Genomic DNA, 22,777 nt, shown 5'->3' with positions numbered 1-22,777 from the left:
TTCTCATTGCCTTTTTCTCCTTGCCTTCTCATTGCCTTTTTCTCCTTGCCTTCTCATTGCCTTTTTCTCCTTGCCTTCTCATTGCCTTTTTCTCCTTGCCTTCTCATTGCCTTTTTCTCCTTGCCTTCTCATTGCCTTTTTCTCCTTGCCTTCTCATTGCCTTTTTCTCCTTGCCTTCTCATTGCCTTTTTCTCCTTGCCTTCTCATTGCCTTTTTCTCCTTGCCTTCTCATTGCCTTTTTCTCCTTGCCTTCTCATTGCCTTTTTCTCCTTGCCTTCTCATTGCCTTTTTCTCCTTGCCTTCTCATTGCCTTTTTCTCCTTGCCTTCTCATTGCCTTTTTCTCCTTGCCTTCTCATTGCCTTTTTCTCCTTGCCTTCTCATTGCCTTTTTCTCCTTGCCTTCTCATTGCCTTTTTCTCCTTGCCTTCTCATTGCCTTTTTCTCCTTGCCTTCTCATTGCCTTTTTCTCCTTGCCTTCTCATTGCCTTTTTCTCCTTGCCTTCTCATTGCCTTTTTCTCCTTGCCTTCTCATTGCCTTTTTCTCCTTGCCTTCTCATTGCCTTCTTCTCCTTGCCTTCTCATTGCCTTCTTCTCCTTGCCTTCTCATTGCCTTCTTCTCCTTGCCTTCTTCTCATTGCCTTCTTCTCCTTGCCTTCTCATTGCCTTCTTCTCCTTGCCTTCTCTGGTCTCCGCCTCGGCGTTTGAGACAGTCTGTCCTCTTTCTCCCTCTCTCTCTCTTCTTTTTCCTCTTCTTCCTTCCTCCCTGTGCGTGTCTGAAGGCCGACCCACGCGTTCGCACGCGTAGCCGGTGACGGGGTAACGCGTAAGTCCCCGCCCTGGGTAGACATGTAAGGCACGCGCGTACCCCCTGGTAAAGGCCAGGCCCGGGGAGGGGTGATTGCCTGAGCTGATACCTTCTGACCGTGCCGATTGGTCCCTCCGTCTGTTTCTCGGGAGGTGTGACCTGAGGTGTAAACATTCACCTAAGGCGGGAGTGCCCTCTGAGAGGGTCCCCACAAGGAAGGAGCGCGCCATCGGAGACGCTGGCAATCATGGGGGATTCCTCCGCAATGGATTCCACTCCATCGCTTTCGACTTCGACCCAAAAACGGAAACGTGACCAGCCAACAGTGACAAAAGTACTACCGCCTGCCCCACAGTTCCTCGTAGTTTCTCGATCTGAGGACGGAAAGGATTTTTCCTCTGTTAACCCTTTCGTTATTCAGAAGGGCGTAGATGCCATAGCCGGATCTGTCAAATCTTGTACCAGGTTGCGTAACGGTACCTTATTACTAGAAACTGAGAGTGCCTTTCAGGCGCAAAAACTGCTTCGGGCCACACTCTTGTACACGTTCCCTGTCTGGGTGGAGGCCCACCGCACTTTGAATTCGTCTCGTGGTGTAGTCTATAGTAGCTCCCTCGATGGATTGACTGACGAGGAGCTTCAATCTTCCCTCGCTGAGCAGGGTGTGACGGCTGTCCATCGGGTCATGAAAAAGGTCAACAATGACCTTGTACCGACCCAGACACTTTTCTTGACCTTCGATAGTGTTAAGCTGCCATCGCGCATCAAGGCGGGCTACGAGGTTATTTCTGTTCGCCCCTATGTCCCGACACCTACGCGCTGCTACCAGTGTCAGCGTTTCAATCACACTCGACAGTCTTGCTCCAATGCGGCTAAATGTGTCACTTGTGGCAGGGATGCCCATGAGGGTGACTGTCCACCTCCGTCTCCTCGTTGTGTGAACTGTCAGGGTGACCATGCCGCATCCTCCCGCGACTGTCCTGTCTATAAGGAAGAACGCTGTATCCAGGAAATTCGAGTCAAAGAGAAAGTGTCCACCTCGGCTGCTCGCAAGCTATTGGCTAGTAGGAAGCCCACGCTGCTCCCAGCGGGGAAATACAGCACTGTCCTCGCCTCTCCTCGGACTACCCGGGAGGTAGCAACCCAGACATGCGATCTGACCTTCAGCACCACGGTCGTCCGTTCGGCCAGTGCTAAGATCCCGCGGTCGACGTCTCCTCTTCCTCCCGTCACCCCACAGACACCAGCCGCTTCCTCAGCTTCTGCTAAGTCGAAGACCCCGAAGTCAGATGCACGGGCCTTCAAGAAGGAACCATCCCGTGCAGACTTCCTCCGTCCCTCGACCTCCCAGCCTTCGACCGGTACTTCCACCAAACGTCCTTCTAAAAAGGCGCATAGGAAGCACAGTTCTCCTTCTCCGCCGCGGCGCCTTTCTTCTCCTGCGCCACCCAGCGGTTGCCGCCCCAGGCCGTCATCCGTTTCGCCTGGCCGCACCGCTGGTAGCCGAACATCTGGCCGTTCACCGGCGGAGGAAGCTCTCCCTCCCGGCCATTCTCCCGAGATGGCCGATGACCCTACAGACCCCATGGACGATGACGGTCCGCCTCCTGATAGTGGCGGCAGTGCTCGCTCGAACCCAGGCCCTAAGCGGCCTTCGAGGTGACCCCTTCTCTCATCTTCCTTTTCTTACGATGGCACTTATTAACTGGAATATTCGCAGCATTCGCTCCAACCGAGAGGACTTAACGTTGCTGCTCCGCTTGCATCGTCCGCTCGTCGTAGCCCTCCAGGAAACGAAGCTACGCCCATGCGATCAAATTGCCTTGGCACACTACACCTCTGTGCGTTTTGACCTACCCCCTGTGGTAGGTATCCCAGCTCATGGAGGGGTTATGTTGCTGGTCCGGGATGATATTTACTACGATCCCATCACGTTGCACACCGGCCTGCAGGCAGTTGCCATCCGCATTACTCTCCCCACTTTTACATTTTCCTTTTGTACCGTTTACGCTCCATCGTCATCTGCCGTTACCAGGGCAGACATGACGCAACTTATTGCTCAGCTACCTGCACCATTTTTAACTGGAGACTTCAATGCCCACCATCCCCTTTGGGGCTCTCCAGCATCCTGCCCGAGGGGCTCCTTGTTAGCAGACCTTTTCACCCAGCTCAATCTTGTCTGCCTCAATACTGGCGCCCCTACTTTTCTTTCGGACACATCTCATACCTATTCCCATTTAGACCTCTCTATATGTACTCCCCAACTTGCACGCCGGTTTGAGTGGTATGCACTTGCTGATACATATTCGAGCGACCACTTCCCGTGTGTTATCCATCTCCTGCAGCGTACTCCCTCTCCGTGCTCCTCTAGTTGGACCATCTCCAAGGCAGACTGGGGCTCTTCTCTTCCAGGGCGACCTTTCAGGATCAAACCTTCACAAGCTGCGATCGTAAGGTCGCACACCTCACGGAAGTCATTCTCGCTGCTGCTGAATATTCCATCCCTCACTATACTTCTTCTCCACGTCGCGTACCGGTCCCCTGGTGGACCGCAGCATGTCGAGACGCTTTACGTGCTCGTCGACGTGCTTTACGCACCTTTAAACGCCACCCTACAGTGGCGAATTGTATTAATTATAAACGATTACGTGCTCAGTGTCGTCGTATTATTAAAGAAAACAAGAAAGCCAGCTGGGCTGCTTTCACAAGCACCTTCAACAGTTTTACTCCTTCTGTTGTCTGGGGTAGCCTGCGCCGGCTATCTGGCACTAAGGTCCACTCCCCAGTTTCTGGCTTGAAGGTCGCGAATGAAGTCCTTGTGGCCCCTGAGGCTGTCTCCAATGGCTTCGGCCGCTTTTTCGCCGAGGTTTCGAGCTCCGCTCATTACCACCCTGCCTTCCTCCCCCGCAAACAGGCAGAGGAGGCTAGGCCACCTGACTTCCGCTCCTCGAATTGTGAAAGTTATAATGCCCCATTCACCATGCGGGAACTCGAAACCGCACTTGGCCGATCACGGTCCTCCGCTCCAGGGCCTGATTCTATTCATATTCAGATGCTGAAGAACCTTTCTCCTGCGGGTAAACGTTTTCTTCTTCGTACATACAATCGCATCTGGATTGAGGGACATGTTCCCGCATGCTGGCGCGAGTCTATCGTTGTCCCGATTCCTAAGCCGGGGAAGGACAAGCACTTGCCTTCCCGTTATCGACCTATCTCGCTTACCAGCTGTGTCTGTAAAGTGATGGAGCGAATGGTTAACTCTCGATTGGTTTGGCTGCTCGAGTCTCGACGCCTACTTACCAATGTACAATGTGGATTTCGTAGGCGCCGCTCTGCTGTTGACCATCTGGTTACCTTGTCGACCTTCATTATGAATAACTTCTTGCGGAAGCGCCCGACCGCGGCTGTGTTCTTTGATTTGGAGAAGGCTTATGACACCTGTTGGAAGGCGGGCATTCTCCGCACCATGCATACTTGGGGCCTTCGCGGTCGCCTCCCTCTTTTTATTCGTTCCTTTTTACTGGATCGACAGTTTCGGGTACGTGTGGGTTCTGTCCTGTCCGACACCTTTCGCCAGGAGAATTGGGTGCCACAGGGCTCAGTTTTGAGCGTCGCTCTCTTCGCCATCGCGATCAATCCAATAATGGATTGCCTCCCAGCTGATGTATCAGGCTCCCTTTTCGTGGACGATTTTACCATCTATTGCAGCGCGCAGTGTACACGTGTCCTGGAGCGCTGTCTTCAGCGTTCTCTTGACCGTCTTTACTCCTGGAGTGTCGCCAATGGCTTCCGTTTTTCTGCCGAGAAGACGGTCTGTCTTAACTTCTGGCGCTACAAAGAGTTCCTCCCACCGTCCTTACGACTCGGTCCCGTTGCTCTCCCAATCGTGGAAACAACCAAATTTTTAGGCCTTACATTTGACAGGAAACTTAGCTGGTCTCCACATGTCATATTTGGCCGCCCGTTGTACCCGTTCTTTAAATGTCCTCCGTGTTCTCAGTGGTATGTCGTGGGGAGCGGATCGAACCGTCCTACTTCGTCTATATCGGTCGATCGTCCGCTCCAAGCTGGATTATGGGAGCTTCGTATACTCCTCTGCACGGCCATCCATCTTACGCCGCCTCAACTCCATACAACATCGGGGTTTACGACTTGCGATCGGAGCATTTTATACCAGTCCCGTGGAGAGTCTTCATGCTGACGCTGGCGAATTGCCACTCACCTACCGGCGCGATATACTGCTTTGTCGGTATGCCTGTCGGCTACTGTCAATGCCCGACCATCCGTCTTATCGTTCCTTTTTTGACGACTCTCTTGACCTTCAATACGGGTTGTATGTCTCTGCCTTGCTACCCCCTGAAGTTCGCTTTCGTCGCCTCCTTCAACACTTTCATTTTTCACTCCCTGCAACCTTTCGAGTGGGCGAGAGCCGCACGCCACCTTGGCTCCAGGCTCAGGTCCGCGTTCACCTCGACCTCAGCTCGCTCCCAAAAGAGGTCACCACCGGTTCGGTCTACCACTCCCGTTTTTTGGAACTTCGTTCGAAGTTCATCGACATGACTTTAATTTATACAGATGGCTCTAAGACCAATGACGGGGTCGGGTGTTCCTTTATTGTTGGGGCACAAAGTTTCCAATACCGGCTCCATGGCCATTGTTCGGTCTTCACAGCTGAGCTCTTTGCCCTCTACCAGGCTGTTCTTTACATCTGCCGCCACCGACATTCTGCTTATGTCATCTGCTCAGATTCCCTGAGCGCCATCCAGAGCCTCAGTGATCCGTACCCGGTTCACCCTTTCGTACACCGGATCCAACGCTCTCTTCAGCAGCTGGTGGACGTCGGTACGCCGGTTAGCTTTATGTGGGTTCCTGGCCATGTCGGTATCCCTGGGAACGAAGCTGCAGATGCCGCGGCCAAGGCTGCGGTCCTCCAGCCTCGGACAGCTTCTTGTTGTGTCCCTTCGTCCGATTTTAGCAGGGTGATTTGTCGGCGCGTTGTGTCGTTGTGGCATGCCGATTGGGCTGCACTTCCCGACAACAAGCTTCGGGCCTTAAAACCTCTTCCCGTGGCTTGGACGTCCTCCTCACGCCCTTCTCGGCGGGAGGAGGTCGTTTTAGCAAGGTTAAGAATTGGACACTGCCGGTTCAGCCATCGCCATCTGCTGACGGCTGCGCCGGCGCCGTTCTGCCCATGTGGGCACTTGCTGACGGTTAGACACATTTTAATGTCCTGTCCAGATCTTAACACACTGCGCCTCGATCTTAACCTGCCTAATACTTTAGATGCAATTTTAGTGGATGACCCACGAGCAGCTGCTCGTGTTCTTTGTTTTATCAATTTGACAAACCTCGCTAAGGACATTTGATGATGTTTTTTAGTCCTATGCATGTCAGTCTGTCTTTTATTGTGTTTTCCCTTTTAGTTGTTGTTGGCAACTTGTGCCTCGCGGTGCATTCTTAGAGTAGTCAGGGCGCTAATGACCACTGAAGTTGTGCGCCCGAAAACCACAAAAAAAAAAAAAAAAAGGGCCAGGGAGGGGTGATTGCCTGAGCTGATACCTTCTGACCATGCCGATTGGTCCCTCCGTCCGTTTCTCAGGAGGTGTGACCTGAGCTGTAAACATTCACCTAAGGCGGGATTGCTCTCTGAGAGGGTCCCAACAAGGAAGGAGCGCGCCATCAGAGACGCTGGCAATCATGGGGGATTCCTCTGCAATTCATTTCTCTTCTTCACTCTCGACTTCTGCCCACAAACGGAAACTTGACCAGCCAACAGTGACAAAAGTACTACCGCCTGCCCCACAGTTCCTCGTAGTTTCTCGATCTGAGGACGGAAAGGATTTATCCAGAAGGGCGTAGATGCCATAGCCGGATCGGTCAAGTCTTTTACCAGGTTGCGTAATGGTACCTTGTTATTAGAAACTGAGAGCGCCTTTCAGGCACAAAAGCTGCTTCGGGCCACCCTCCTGTACACGTTCCCTGTCCGGGTGGAGGCTCACCGCACTTTGAATTCGTCTCGTGGTGTGGTATATACTAGATCACTCAACGGATTGACTGACGAGGAGTTTGTCTTTCGTCGCTGAGCAGGGCGTGACGGCTGTCCATAGGGTCATGAAAAAGGTCAACAATGACCTTGTACCGACCCGGACACTTTTCTTGACCTTTGATAGTGTTCAGCTGCCGTCGCGCATCAAAGCGGGCTACGAGGTTATTTCTGTTCGCCCCGATGTCCCGACACCTACGCGCTGCTACCAGTGTCAGCGTTTTAATCACACTCGCCAGTCTTGTTCCAATGCGGCTAAATGTGTCATTTGTGGCAGGGATGCCCATGAGGGTGACTGTCCACCTCCGTCTCCTCATTGTGTGAACTGTCAGGGTGACCATGCAGCGTCCTCCCGCGACTGTCCCATCTACAAGGAAGAACGCTGTATCCAAGAAATTCGGGTCAAAGAGAAAGTGTCCGCCTCTGCTGCTCGCAAGCTATTCGCTAGTAAGAAGCCCACGCTGCTCCCAGCGGCGAAATACAGTACTGTCCTCGCCTCTCCTCTGACTACCAGGGAGGTGGCGACAGAGACATGCGATCTGACCTTCAGCACCACGGTCGTCCGTTCGGCCAGTTCTAAGATCGCGCGGTCGACGTCTCCTCTTCCTCCCGTCACCTCTCAGACGCAAGCACCTTCATCAGAAGTCAGTTGCATGGGCCTTCAAGAAGGAACCGTCCCGCGCAGACTTCATACGTATCTCGAACTCCCAGCCATCGACCAGTACTTCCACTAAACGACCTTCCAAGAAGGCTCATAGGAAGCACAGTTCACCTTCTCCGCCAAGGCGCATTTCTTCTCCTGCACCACCCAGCGGTTGCCGCCCCAGGCCGTCATCCGTTTCGCCTGGCCGCACCGCTGGTAGCCGAACGTCTGGCCGTTCACCTGCAGAGGAAGCTCCCCCTCCCGGTCATCTTAACAAGATGGCCGATGAACCTATAGAACCAATGGACGATGACTGTCCGCCTACTGATAGCGGCGGCAATGCTCGCTCGAAGCCAGGCCCTCAGCGGCCTTCGAGGTGACCCCCTTCTTTCATTTTCCTTTTCTTCTCACAATGGCACTTATTCACTGGAATATTCGCAGCATTCGCTCCAACCGAGAGGACTTAACGTTGCTGCTCCGCTTGCACCGTCCGCTCGTCGTAGCCCTCCAGGAAACGAAGCTACGCCCATGCGATCAAATTGCCTTGGCACACTACACCTCTGTGCGTTTTGACCTACCCCCTGTGGTAGGTATTCCGGCTCATGGAGGGGTTATGATGCTCGTCCAGGATGATATTTACTACGATCCCATCACATTGCACACCGGCCTGCAGGCAGTTGCCATCCGCATTACTCTCCCCACTTTTACATTTTCCATTTGTACCGTTTACACTCCATCGTCGTCTGCCGTTACCAGGGCAGACTTCATGCAAATTATTTCTCAGCTACCTGCACCATTTTTGGTAACTGGAGACTTCATTGCCCACCATCCCCTTTGGGGCTCTCCAGCATGCTGCCCGAGGGGCTCCCTGTTAGCAGACCTTTTCAACCAGCTCAATCTTGTCTGCCTTAATACTGTCGCCCTTTTCTTTCGGACACGTCTCACACCTATTCCCATTTAGACCTCTCTATATGTACTACCAAACTTGCACGCCGGTTTGAGTGGTATGCACTTTCTGATACATATTCGAGCGACCACTTCCCGTGTGTTTTCCATCTCCTGCATCATACCCCCTCTTCGTGCTCAACTAGTTGCAACATCTCCAAAGCAGACTTAAGGGCTCTTCTCTTCCAGGGCGACCTTTCAGGATCAAACCTTCACAAGCTGCGACAGTCAGGTCGCACACCTCACGGAAGTCTTTCTCACTGCTGCTGAATATTCCATCGCTCACACTGCTCCTTCTCCACGTCGCGTACCGGTCCCCTGGTGGACCGCAGCATGTAGAGGCGCTTTACGTGCTCGTCGACGTGCTTTATGCACCTTTAAACGCCACCCTACAGTGGCGAATTGTATTAATTATAAACGATTATGTGCGCAGTGTCGTCGTATTATTAAAGAAAGCAAGAAAGCCAGCTGGGCTGCTTTCACAAGCACCTTCAACAGTTTTGCTCCTTCTGTTGTCTGGGATAGCCTGCGCCGGCTATCTGGCACTAAGGTCCACTCACCAGTTTCTGGCTTGACGGTCGCGAATGACGTCCTCGTGGCCCCTGAGGATGTCTCCAATGCCGTCGGCCGCTTTTTCGCAGAGGTTTCGAGCTCCGCTCATTACCACCCTGCCTTCCTCCCCCGAAAACAGGCAGAGGAGGCTAGGCCACCTAACTTCCCCTCCTCGAATCGTGAAAATTATAATGCCCCATTCACCATGCGGGACCTCGAAAACGCACTTGCCCGGTCACGGTCCTCCGCTCCAGGGCCCGATTCTATTCATATTCAGATGCCGAATAACCTTTCTCCTGCGAGAAAAGGTTTCCTTCTTCGTACTTATAATCGCATCTGGATTGAGGGACATGTTCCCGCATGCTGGCGCGAGTCTATTGTTGTACCGATTCCTAAGCCGGGGAAGGACAAGCACAAGCACTTGCCTTCCAGTTATCGACCCATCTCGCTTACCAGCTGTGTCTGTAAGGTGATGGAGCGAAAGGTTAACTCTCGTTTGGTTTGGCTGCTCGAATCTCGACGCCTACTTACCAATGTACAATGTGGATTTCGTAGGCGCCGCTCTGCTGGTTACCTTGTCAACCTTCATTATGAATAACTTCTTGCGGAAGCGCCCGACCGCGGCTGTGTTCTTTGATTTGGAGAAGGCTTACACCTTTTGGAGGGTGGGCGTTCTCCGCACCATGCATACTTGGGGCCTTCGCGGTCGCCTCCCTCTTTTTATTCGTTCCTTTTTAATGGATCGACAGTTCAGGGTACGTGTGGGTTCTGTCCTGTCAGACACCTTTCGCCAGGAGAATGGGGTGACACAGGGCTCAGTTTTGAGCGTCGCTCTCTTCGCCATCGCGATCAATCCAAGAATGGATTGCCTCACAGCTGATGTATCAGGCTCCCTTTTCGTGGACGATTTTACCATCTATTGCAGCGCGCAGCGTACATGTTTCCTGGAGCGCTGTCTTCAGCGTTCTCTTGACCGATTTTACTCCTGGAGTGTCGCCAATGGCTTCCGTTTTTCTGCCGAGAAGACGGTCTGTATTAACTTCTGGCGCTACAAAGAGTTTCTTCCACCGTCCTTACGACTCGGTCCCGTTGCTCTCCCAATCGTGGAAACAACCAAATTTTTAGGCCTTACATTTGACAGGAAACTTAGCTGGTCTCCACATGCGTCACATCTGGCTGCCTGTTGTACCCGTTCTCTAAATGTCCTCCGTGTTCTCAGTGGTATGTTGTGGGGAGCGGATCGAACGGTCCTACTTCGTCTATATCGGTCGATCGTTTGCTCCAAGCTGGATTATGGGAGCTTCGTATACTCCTCTGCACGGCCATCCATCTTAAGCCGCCTCAACTCCATACAACAGCTGGGTTTACGGCTTGCGATCGGAGCGTTTTATACTAGTCCCGTCGAGAGTCCTCATGCCGAAGCCGATGAATTGCCACTCACCTACCGGTGCGATATACTGCTTTGTCGGTATGCCTGTCGGCTATTCTCAATGCCCAACCACCCGTCCTATCGTTCCTTTTTTGACAACTGTCTCGACCGTCAATACGGGTTGTAACTATCTGCCCTGCTACCCCCTTCGCTTTCGTCGCCTTCTTCAGCAACTTGATTTTTCACTCCCTGAAACCTTTAGAGTGGGCGAGAGCCACACGCCACCTTGGCTCCAGGCTCAGGTTCGCGTTCACCTTGACCTCAGCTCGCTCCCAGAGGAGGTTACCCCAGCTTCGGTATACAGCTCCCGTTTTGTCGAACTTCGTTCGAAGTTCATTAATATGACCTTCATTTATACAGATGGCTCTAAGACCAAGGACAGGGTCGTGTGTTCTTTTATTGTCGGGGCACGACGTTTCAAATACCGGCTCCATGACCATTGTTCGGTCTTCACAGCTGAGCTCTTTGCCCTCTACCGGTCTGTTCTTTACATCTGCCGCCACCGACATTCTGCTTATGTCATCTGCTCCAATTCCCTGAGCGCCATCCAGAGCCTCAGTGATCCGTATCCGGTTCACTCTTTCGTGCACCGGATCCAACGCTCTCTTCAGCAGCTGGTGGACGACGGTTCTCCTGTTAGCCTTGTGGGTTCCTGGCCATGTCGGTATCCCTGGGAACGAAGCTGCAGATGCAGCGGCCAAGGCTGCGGTCCTCCAGCATCAGATTGTAGCAGGGTCATATGTTGGCGCATTTTATCGCTGTGGCATGCCGATTGGGCTGCACTTAAGGACAAGAAGTTTCGGGCCTTGAAACCTCTTCCCGCGGCTTGGACGACGTTCTCACGCACTTCTCGGCGGGAGGAGCTCGTTATGGCCCGGTTACGAATTGGACACTGCCGGTTCAGCCATCGCCATCTGCTGACGGCTACGCCGGCGCCGTTCTGCCCATGTGGGCAATTGCTGACGGTCCGCCACATTTAAACGTCCTGTCCGGATTTTAACACACTGCGTCTTGATCTTGGCCTGCCATGTACTCTAGATGCCATTTTAGCGGATGACCCAGGAGCAGCTGTTAATCCTATGCCTGTCAATCTGTCTTTTATCGTGTTTTCCCTTTCAGTTGCTGTTTTAAACTTGTACCTCGCGGTGCATTCCTAATGTAGTCTGGGCGCTAATGACCATTGACGTTGTGCGCCCTAAAACCACAAAAAAAGAAACTCAGTACGTCGTGATGTACAGCACGCTGTGCATTGCTAAAGCCCCCCCCCCCCCCCCCACCATTTGCGGGAACAGCCTCTCTGTGATCCTGTAGCTCTATAAACTACTGCCAGAGACAGGAAATTCTTGACGATAAAGAATCTAAAAATTGAAAGGGCCTAATTACAATAGGTAACGTCAAAAATGAAACCAACAGAAAAGCTACAGGAAGAGAACCTAGCGTCTTTGTCACACAACACTTACACAAAGATATCCCGTGACTGCTGTGCTTCAGTTAACATGCAGCAACAATGAGTGGTGATTCGAACAAGCAAGGTCATAATTCACATGTTGTTGTTGTCGTTCTGAGACTAGTTTGATGCAGCTCTCCATGCTACTATATCCTGTGCAAGCTTAATCTCCCAGTATCTCATCTCTTGGTCTCCCTCTACGATTTTCACCCTCCACGCTGCCCTCCAGTACTGAATTGGTGATCCGATAATGCCTCAGAACATGTCCTACCAACCGATCCCTTCTTCTAGTCAGGTTATGCCACAATCTCTTCTCCCCAGTTCTATTCAATACCTCCTCATTAGTTATGTGATCTACCTATCTAATCTTCAGCATTCTTCTGTAGCACCACATTTCAAAAGCTTCTATTCTCTTCTCGTCCAAACTATTTATCGCCCATGTTTCACTTCCATACATGGCTACACTCCATACAAATACTTTCAGAAACGACTTCCCGACACTTAAATCAATCCTCTATGTTAACAAATTTCTCTTCAGAAACGCTTTCCTTGTCATTGCCAGTCTACACTTCATATCCTCTCTACTTCGACCATCATCAGTTATTTTGCTCCCCTAATAGCAAAACTCCTTTACTACTTTCAGCTTCTCATTTCCTAATCTAATTCCCCAGCGTCACCCGACTTAATTCGACTACATTCCATTATCCTCGTTTTGCTTTTGTTGTTCATCTTGTACCCTCCTTTCAAGACTCTGTCCATTCCATTGAACTGCTCTTCCACGTCCTTTGCTGTCTCTGACAGAATTACAATGTCATCGGCGAACCTCAAAGTTTTTGTTTCTTCTCCATGGATTTTAATACCTACTCCGAACTTTACTTCTGTTTCCTTCACTCCTTGCTCAATATAAATATTTAATAACATCAGGGAGAGGCTACAACCCTGTCTCACTCCCTTCCCAATCCCTGCTTCCCTTTCCTGCCCCTCGACTCTTATAACTGCCATCTGCTTTCTGTACAAATTGTAAATAGCCTTTCGCTCTCTGTATTTTACCCCTGCCACCTTCCAAATTTGAAAGAGTATTCCAATCAACATTGTCAAAAGCATTTCTCTAAGTCTACAAATGCTAGAAACGTAGGTTTGCCTTTCCTTAATCTAGCTTCTAAGATAAGTCGTAGGGTCAGTATTGCCTCACGTGTTCCAATATTTCTACGGAATCCAAATTGATCTACCCCGAGGTCGGCTTCTACCAGTTTTCCCATTCGTCTGTAAAGAATTCGCGTTAGTATTTTTGCAGTTGTGACTTATTAAACTGATAGTTCGGTAATTTTCACATCTGTCAGCACCTGCTTTCTTTGGGATTGGAATTACTATATTCGTCTTGAAGTCTGTTGGAATTTCGCCTGTATCATAAATCTTGCTCACCAGATGGTAGAGTTTTGTCAGGACTGGCTCTCCCAAGGCTGTCACTAGTTCTAATGGAATAATTCAGATAAACATAAATGTCTGAATCTCGGAACGACGGTTTGAAAACCATGCTGGTTTAATTTGTATGGTCATACTGAAGATTGTATGCCATTCCCTTTCTCCAGCTTTCAACGGACTTTCTCGTTATAGAGGAGCCAAAAGTTTAAAACGAGCTACGAACAATGCTGCATCTTCACATTTTCCACATTCATATAACAATCCCTACAGGGAAAGAATCGATAAACAAATGCTAATACTGACTGGAGCTCACGCTGGATGCTTCAAATTTTAGTTCAGCACTTACTACCAATCACTACAAATGTGACAGTTTTCTGTAGTGCACCACACACCTCATTTGGCCTGTAGACGTACTAGATTGATACCTCCTGTAGATTGCGGTTGGCTCTGTTATTTTCTCTCGAAACAAATGGCACACACTTTCGAGAAATCAAAGTATCCTAAATTTATTTAGAGCTGAGCTAATGTAAGCTTAAACAGTGCTGAAAGGTCAACATTGCTAAAGACTGTTTTGTTCATTCCAGTCCAATCGCTTGTTGGGAATTCCCTTTCTCATCACTTACCCCTGCAAGATGGTTTACTCAATAGTGGCGTACTCTGCTCTCTACTCGTCAATGTACTCGCACCTAGATGCGGTTGTAACATTTACGGATGTCGGTGAGTGTGCTATATTACTACTGTACGTCTTAGCTGTGGAGTGATTGGTTATAGCTAACAATATGCAATATAGCAGACAAGACGTCAGCGGCCAGTCTTGCATGTATACGCACATTGATATTTTAAAATATATGTATTAGTCATATGTATTTGCACTGTTGAGTATGTCCCAATTTGTGATCTACTGAAGTAATAGGCATCTTAAAGTTCATTTTTTTTCTATGAAAAAAATTATTGTAATAACTGCAAGGAATTGTATGATATGTTCATAGTTTCTAGTGTGACAAATACTGAAAAGAAATTGTGTTCAACTTGCAATAACAGAAATTCCACCCTTCAAAGAGGATATACGTATAGTAAAGCCAAATAGGATATGCGCAGCCTGTAACACTCAATGTCTTCAAGGTTGAAAATTTTGAAATTGAGTTTTGAAACGTTCCTAAAGTCCCAATGTCACGCGATACAAGAGACGTTGTACACAACGCTGTGATTTGTTGTTGAAAGCTCGGAGCTGTTGTTCCTAAAAATAAACACATTACTTCCTCCCACATATCTTATAAAAAGACCATGAAGTTAACATTCAGAGAAACTGGTTCACACAGAGGCTTAACCAGTTGTTTCTGGCCTGCACCATTTGCAAGTGTAACAAAAATGGAAAATTGGGAAAAGTAGGTGAAAAAGGATGCTTGTCTAAAAGCTGACTTGCACTAGTCAGCCACACATTCACCAAACCCAAACGTTTAATTAGATTGCACAGGTTATAGCACGATTCATGACTTAAAATCGCTCATTCCTAGTCATCCACTTTCCAATGGCATCGTTCATTCCACCACATCAAGCATCACTTAGCATTGACTACAGATATGGGTCGCTTATGAGGAGCTGCTCAACTAGTCTCCCATTCTTTTAGCTACCTACACCTGGGCTCGTGGTAGTACTTCAGATAATGAGGATGATTGCTTCCACTGATTTCATCAGATTTTTACAAGTATCCTCTACATTCTGGAAACATCCCCCAGGCTGTGGCTAAGCCATATCTCCGTAATATCCTTTCTTTCAGGAGTGCTAGTTCTGCATGGTTCACAGGAGTGCTTCTATAAAGTTTGGAAGGTAGGAGACGAGGTACTGGCAGAAGTAAAGCTGTGAGTACCGGGCGTGAGTCGTGCTTCGGTAGCTGAGTTGGTAGAGCACTTGCCCGCGAAAGGCAAAGGTCCCGAGTTCGAGTCTCGGTCGGGCACACGGTTTTAATCTGCCAGGAAGTTTCATCCTCTACATACTCTACAGTCCCTCTCAACACATGAGGTCTGCCTGGTCTAATGTTAAATGTGATTGTCCTTTCCTATTCGACTTCACAATCACATTTCTAACACATTTAGAATGGTTAAAGTTCCACTGATCAGTTTGCTGTGCTGGTGACATCCAACGATAATCCCACATTCGAAGCAACTGAGCTCTCCTGACACAGATTCTGCTTTAACTGCTTGTATGCTGAGAACACAATGCTGCTTTCATACTGGCAGGTGTGTGTGTGTTTGAGTGTGTGTGTGTTTGAGTGTGTGTGTGTTTGAGTGTGTGTGTGTGTTTGAGTGTGTGTGTGTGTTTGAGTGTGTGTGTGTGTTTGAGTGTGTGTGTGTGTTTGAGTGTGTGTGTGTGTTTGAGTGTGTGTGTGTGTTTGAGTGTGTGTGTGTGTTTGAGTGTGTGTGTGTGTTTGAGTGTGTGTGTGTGTTTGAGTGTGTGTGTGTGTGTTTGAGTGTGTGTGTGTGTGTTTGAGTGTGTGTGTGTGTGTTTGAGTGTGTGTGTGTGTGTTTGAGTGTGTGTGTGTGTGTTTGAGTGTGTGTGTGTGTGTTTGAGTGTGTGTGTGTGTGTTTGAGTGTGTGTGTGTGTGTTTGAGTGTGTGTGTGTGTGTTTGAGTGTGTGTGTGTGTGTTTGAGTGTGTGTGTGTGTTTGAGTGTGTGTGTGTGTTTGAGTGTGTGTGTGTGTGTTTGAGTGTGTGTGTGTGTGTGTTTGAGTGTGTGTGTGTGTGTGTTTGAGTGTGTGTGTGTGTGTTTGAGTGTGTGTGTGTGTGTTTGAGTGTGTGTGTGTGTGTTTGAGTGTGTGTGTGTGTGTTTGAGTGTGTGTGTGTGTGTTTGAGTGTGTGTGTGTGTGTTTGAGTGTGTGTGTGTGTGTTTGAGTGTGTGTGTGTGTGTGTGTTTGAGTGTGTGTGTGTGTGTGTGTTTGAGTGTGTGTGTGTGTGTGTGTTTGAGTGTGTGTGTGTGTGTGTGTTTGAGTGTGTGTGTGTGTGTGTGTTTGAGTGTGTGTGTGTGTGTGTGTTTGAGTGTGTGTGTGTGTGTGTGTTTGAGTGTGTGTGTGTGTGTGTGTTTGAGTGTGTGTGTGTGTGTGTGTTTGAGTGTGTGTGTGTGTGTGTGTTTGAGTGTGTGTGTGTGTGTGTGTTTGAGTGTGTGTGTGTGTGTGTGTTTGAGTGTGTGTGTGTGTGTGTGTTTGAGTGTGTGTGTGTGTGTGTGTTTGAGTGTGTGTGTGTGTGTGTGTTTGAGTGTGTGTGTGTGTGTGTTTGAGTGTGTGTGTGTGTGTGTTTGAGTGTGTGTGTGTGTGTGTTTGAGTGTGTGTGTGTGTGTGTTTGAGTGTGTGTGTGTGTGTGTTTGAGTGTGTGTGTGTGTGTGTTTGAGTGTGTGTGAGTGTGTGTTTGAGTGTGTGTGAGTGTGTGTTTGAGTGTGTTTGAGTGTGTGTGTGTGTGTTTGAGTGTGTGTGTGTGTGTTTGAGTGTGTGTGTGTGTGTTTGAGTGTGTGTGTGTGTGTTTGAGTGTGTGTGTGTGTGTGTTTGAGTGTGTGTGTGTGTGTGTTTGAGTGTGTGTGTGTGTGTTTGAGTGTGTGTGTGTGTGTGTGTGTTTGAGTGTGTGTGTGTGTGTGTGTGTTTGAGTGTGTGTGTGTGTGTGTGTGTTTGAGTGTGTGTGTGTGTGTGTGTGTGTGTGTTTGAGTGTGTGTGTGTGTGTGTGTGTGTTTGAGTGTGTGTGTGTGTGTGTGTGTGTTTGAGTGTGTTTGTGTGTGTGTGTGTGTGTGTTTGAGTGTGTTTGTGTGTGTGTGTGTGTGTGTTTGAGTGTGTTTGTGTGTGTGTGTGTGTGTGTGTGTGTGTGTGTGTGTGTGTGTGTGTGTGTGTGTGTGTGTGTGTGTGTGTGTGTGTGTGTTTGAGTGTGTGTGTGTGTGTGTGTGTGTGTGTTTGAGTGTGTGTGTGTGTGTGTGTGTGTGTGTGTTTGAGTGTGTGTGTGTGTGTGTGTGTGTGTGTGTGTTTGAGTGTGTGTGTGTGTGTGTGTGTGTGTGTTTGAGTGTGTGTGTGTGTGTGTGTGTGTGTGTTTGAGTGTGTGTGTGTGTGTGTGTGTGTGTGTTTGAGTGTGTGTGTGTGTGTGTGTTTGAGTGTGTGTGTGTTTGAGTGTGTTTGTGTGTGTTTGTGTGTGTTTGAGTGTGTTTGTGTGTGTTTGAGTGTGTTTGTGTGTGTTTGTGTGTGTTTGAGTGTGTTTGTGTGTGTTTGAGTGTGTTTGAGTGTGTTTGAGTGTGTGTGTTTGTGTTTGAGTGTGTTTGAGTGTGTGTGTTTGTGTTTGAGTGTGTTTGTGTGTGTGGATAGTTAAAATGATAGTATTTGTTTTAATGTGTGAGTGGGTAGGATTGCAAACTTCTGGATGATTCAGTTTCTGTAGTATTACTCTAATCGTAAGTCTATAAGCTGCAGAAACAACTTCCCTGTTTACTGTTAAAACCGACTATGAGGAATAAATGTAAGGCTCATGATCGTGTAAAAATATTTTGTTGAAAATTATATGTAAGGAGAAATTGCACAGTATATTTCCCTCGCAGTAGGTTTTAACAAAACCTATAGTGTTTAAAAAAATATAGCCTAAGTCTGTCTGAATGTTTATTAGAATAATATACAAAAATGTGAAGTAAATCAGTCAAGAACTTTGAGGTATTTGAGGTAATGAAGGGTTAAACGACACATTGTCTTTGTATAGAGGTGCAGATTAAGAAAACCAATTATTTCATAAAACATTTAAATTGCCTAGACTCAGATTACCTCAAATAAGTTACTCCACGTGAAAACACTGTAGAATAGACATGAATACAATGTAGTATCCATAGTATCTCAATTATTCACAAAGTTAAGTTTATTTTACAGGGTGAGCACAGTCTTGCCCTGATAACAATTTATTACAGAATAACCGTTTGACACAGTGTCTGGAGATGGGCGTAATGTCCGGATCGGTGGATTGGAAGGAACAGTCAAACACCATGGCCACCCCGCTCTCCAGACATTACGCCCCTTGACTTTTTTCTGGGACTATATCAAGGACAGTCTTCGTCACACCAGTTACTGACGTCGACGAACTGAAGGCTAGGATACAAGCTGCTGTGGGTACTGTGACAGAACACACGTTACGAAACATCTGGCGGGAACTACAATACCGCCTCTACATCCTCCGAGCTACCATGGGAGCACACTTCAAGGGTTACTAAACTGGTGGTAAAAAAAGTAACACTAACCGGTGTAACGACATCAAATGTAACTTACGTCAAACGGTTATTCTGTTCTAAATATTTATAATCAGGGCAGGAGTTTGTGCTCACCCTGTCCTTTAACTACAAGTTTTGCATGAACACTCTACCTGCCGCTTGCTGTACAGTCTGTGTCGCCTACAACCAATCCAGCTGCAGTTCTGGTGTGTCCCGCAGGTGTCGACGTCATGATCTACGTGGCGGTGGCAATAAGCCTGAGCAACTGGGGCCAGCGGAGGTTCCCCACGCCAGACTCCGGCGAGCGGGTGCCCATCCTGACAGGACCGGCCTGAAAGAGTTCCTTGCTACAGGGCCATCTGTAGACACAATTACTTCATTTCTCGGCTTGATACTGGTTGTACAGCGGATATACAGTGTGACTGTAATTTGTTGTAACAGTTTTACAAAAATTCAGTGTACAACTGATCTCTTTTCTGTAACTAATCGAAATGCAGAGCGCTTAGTAGACTGAAAAACACTGTACTAATGTCACTTACCCCCCCGCCCCCCCCCCCCCCATTTTCTGTAACCCATCCTGCAGCGGATTTACGGCTTCACATCAAATCACACTTCGCACAATCTTGGGTCAACTATTGGGAGGCTACTTCCCTGTCTAATAAACTTCGTGCGATTAAAGTGACACCAGGCCCGTTGCGGTCTTCCTTTCCCCTCTCCTGAAAGGACTCGACCACACTGTCGTCTCCGCATTGGCCATACCGGGCTGACCCATGGTTTTCTTTTGCGTGATGTGGTTGTGGAGCCTTCGTCAGTAGCCCACATTTTGGTTGAATGCCCGATTCTTTTGGCTCTGCGTGCTAAGTACAGACTGCCCCGCACTTTACCTCTGATGTTGGCTGACGATTCCCGGACGGTCGACCTGGTTCTCGGTTTCCCCCGGAAATTCGTTTTTACTCTGTTTTAAGGTTTTTAATCTCTCTGGTGTTGGGGCAGGACGGTGAGTGTTGGGGTATCTCCCACTGTAAGCCGTGTTTGGAGATTCCCGACTCCCCTCCCTGGCTGAGATCCTCTTTTCTTCCTCTTTTACTCTGTCTTTATCTTTTTTTGGATTGGTTAGTCTCCTTTTCCCACAAGCACTTCATTTTAGCGGTTGCACCTTTTTAAGTCGCAGGTGGTCTTGCCTCTGCTGCTTCAGAGGTGGGATATTTCCTGCCTCTAGCATAGCGTTGGGTTCGCTCTCTTGCTGACTTACCTCATTTTGTTTTTACCATTGACAACTTGACTGACGTTTTACATTTTGTAGCCTTTTCCCTTTTATTGTTCTGACTTTTCTGAGATGTCACACTATCGGAATGGACCACATTTGAAACAAGGGACTGATGACCTTGCTGTTTGGTCCTTTCAACACCAACCAACCAATAAACACTGTACTAATGAGTTTCTCTCATGTACATGCTACCATTATTTTAGTTTCATCGAGCATAACACTATTCGCAATTACGGCACCTTAAATAACCTCGTTTCTTAGAAGGGGAGAAAATACCACCGAAGTAGACATATCAGACAAACAAATTTACAGAAATGTTTCACATAAGAAATGTTTAAATTCTGTTTTGATTACTTTGCATGACGGGCAAACCTATGTTCATAGCGCGTTTGGACTCGGAAAGCTTTCGACAATGCTGACCGCAATACTCTTACAAATTCCGAAGGTGGTCGGGGTAAAATACAGGAGCGAGGGGCTATTTGCAAACTGTACAGAAAACAGATGGCAGGGAAGTGGAGGGGCGCCAAAAAGGAGATGTTAAGAGGGTGAGACCGGATTGTAGTATATCCCCAATGTCATTCAATCTGTACATAAAGGCAGTAAAGGAACAAACGAAAAATTTGGAGTGAGAATTGAAGCCAAGGGAAAAAATGAAAACTTCGTGTTGTTAATGTCGTCGGCAAAGCTGACAGCAAAGGACTACAAATAACAGCTGAATGGAACGTATAGTGTCTTGAAAGATGGATATAAGGTGAACATAAAAGCAAGACAAAGATAATGGAATGTAGTCAAATCAGGTGATACTAAGGGAATTAAGACAAGAGACAGTTGAAGTATAGATGATTTTTGCTGTTCGGGCGTAAAATAACTGATGGCCGAAGTCGAGGATATAAAATGTAGACTGGCAATGGCAAGAAAAGCGTTTCTGAACAAAAGAAAATTAACATGGAATATAGATTTACGTATTGCGAAGTCTTTCCTGAACGCAATCGTCTGGAGTGTAGCCATGAATGGAAGTTAATCATGGATGGTAAATAGTTAAGACTTAAATAAAAAATAATTCCAAATGTTGTGCTACAGAAGAATGCTGAAAATTAAATGGGTAGATCACTTATTAAATAAGGTACTGAACAGAATTGGGGAGACAAGAAGCTTGTGGCACAGCCTGAGTAGAAAGAGGTTGATAGATAGGACACATTCTGAGGCATCAAGTGATCACCAGTTATTTAGTACTGGAGGGAAGTGTGGGCTGAGGATAAAAATCAGAGGTAGACAGAGATACACATTAAGCTGTTTCAGCAAGATATCAGTTGCAGTACTCATTTGGAGATGAAGAGGCTTGCTCAGGATAGACCAACATGGAGCTGCATCAAACTAGTTTTCGTACTGAAAACGACGTGATGGTTTGCACAAGGTGGCTGGTAATGAATATGATACTAAAGACACGCTAAGAGATGCGTGTACAAGTATTAGAGGCATGGGAATGGCCAACTCGGCAGGAGAAAAGTTGTTACACTAGAACTGGTCAAAGCTAGACAGGGTAAAAAACACTTACAACATTTTAGCGCAGGGAGAAGTTAAGAAAATGTGAAAAAACGCTGTAATTCTTCTACAGAAGCAAAAAATTTCAAACCTACTGGGTTCTTCAAGAAATAAGAATTGAAAGCATGCGGCCTTTGTGCAATAATTATATCCAGGTTGCCACTAATTAGTTCATTCACATTAGCGGTTTCGACAAATTAACTTCTATCTCCAGTTTTCACAATCCACAAACAAGTTTCGTCGTGATCTGAGCTGTAATTACATGCATGCTAAAGATAATGTGAAATGGTATACACACTGTGGCGTGCGAGTATTTTGGTATGATTGCGTGTCATACAATTTCAGCAAGATTAAAATAAAACTAGTTACTACATGAGGTTTTGTCTAAACGCTGCTGATAGACAACATCTTTCACAAAATAACTAACAGTGTAAATGGCACCAAATTGCATATCGTTTATGGAATTTTACGCTACTGTTGTTTGAGGTGGCAGCACTTTCCTTTAAGCGTAATGAGCAGTTTTATCATACACTACTACACGCATACAACACTAATACATTTTGCCTATCAAAATCTTTCATAAACGTTGTTACGAAATAACCAGGCTTCATACATCAGCGGACAAGAATTCATATCACATAAGATGCTACTTGCACTATATTTAAAAATTATTCACTATCTAAGTCCAATTTGCTTCCTCAAAGTGGGTTTTGGGCCACCAATACATAATTATCGCAATTATGACAACACTTACGCTCGTATAGAAAACCAATTTAAAACTGCCGCTGCAATATTTCACTAAGATGGCGGCTAAAATAATACAATCACTTATCGATTCTGCTTACGCCCTGTTTTACTACTAACAAATAATAAATCTTTATATTTTCACTATATGCGTTAACATTTGAAAATGTCTCAATCGCTCATTATTTACTATTTACCAACAAACAGCGCTGTAGATAAACAGCGCTATTGGCTCCTTTGTGCCTGGCCAGAAAACTTTACATTTATATAAGACGAGAATTACAATGAAATAAAACTTCGAACAAAGAAGATTCAATCACACACTCTAGTTTTTCAAATACTGACAACATAATAGTTTTTTTACAGACCGCTGTTACATTAAACACGACCGATCACAACAGTTCAAACAAGGATTATTTAGAAGAGTCACAGATAACAAAAATGAAGATTTCAATTATCTTTTTCCATGAGTATTGTCTGAGATTTTCACAGAAAATTGTCACTGATTATAATTTGTGTCGATGAAGTCCTTTTTCATTAATATAACGGGAATGTCCGCTCAAAACTCCACACGCAATGCTGTCGTGAATATTGTTCTGAATAAAATATTATCGTAGATATAGAATTGGCCCTAGAGCCGAGAAAAAAAATTATGTATTGTATTTTATCAGACCACCATACCCACATTGCTTAATGTTCACTTTCACATGATCAACATATTGTTC

The 22,777-nt window shown here is 47.2% G+C and overlaps 1 pseudogene; it reads left to right on the top strand.

Moving 5' to 3' along the window:
* LOC124550690 overlaps positions 1-18,834 on the top strand; it is a 76,414-nt pseudogene extending 57,580 nt beyond the window's left edge.
* Positions 18,835-22,777: the final 3,943 nt, after the last annotated feature.

This window comes from Schistocerca americana, chromosome 9 (assembly GCF_021461395.2).
Source record: "Schistocerca americana isolate TAMUIC-IGC-003095 chromosome 9, iqSchAmer2.1, whole genome shotgun sequence".
Classification (NCBI taxonomy): domain Eukaryota; kingdom Metazoa; phylum Arthropoda; class Insecta; order Orthoptera; family Acrididae; genus Schistocerca; species Schistocerca americana.
The sequence above is the reverse complement of the archived record's forward strand: the minus strand, read 5'-3'. Positions and strand labels throughout refer to the sequence as shown.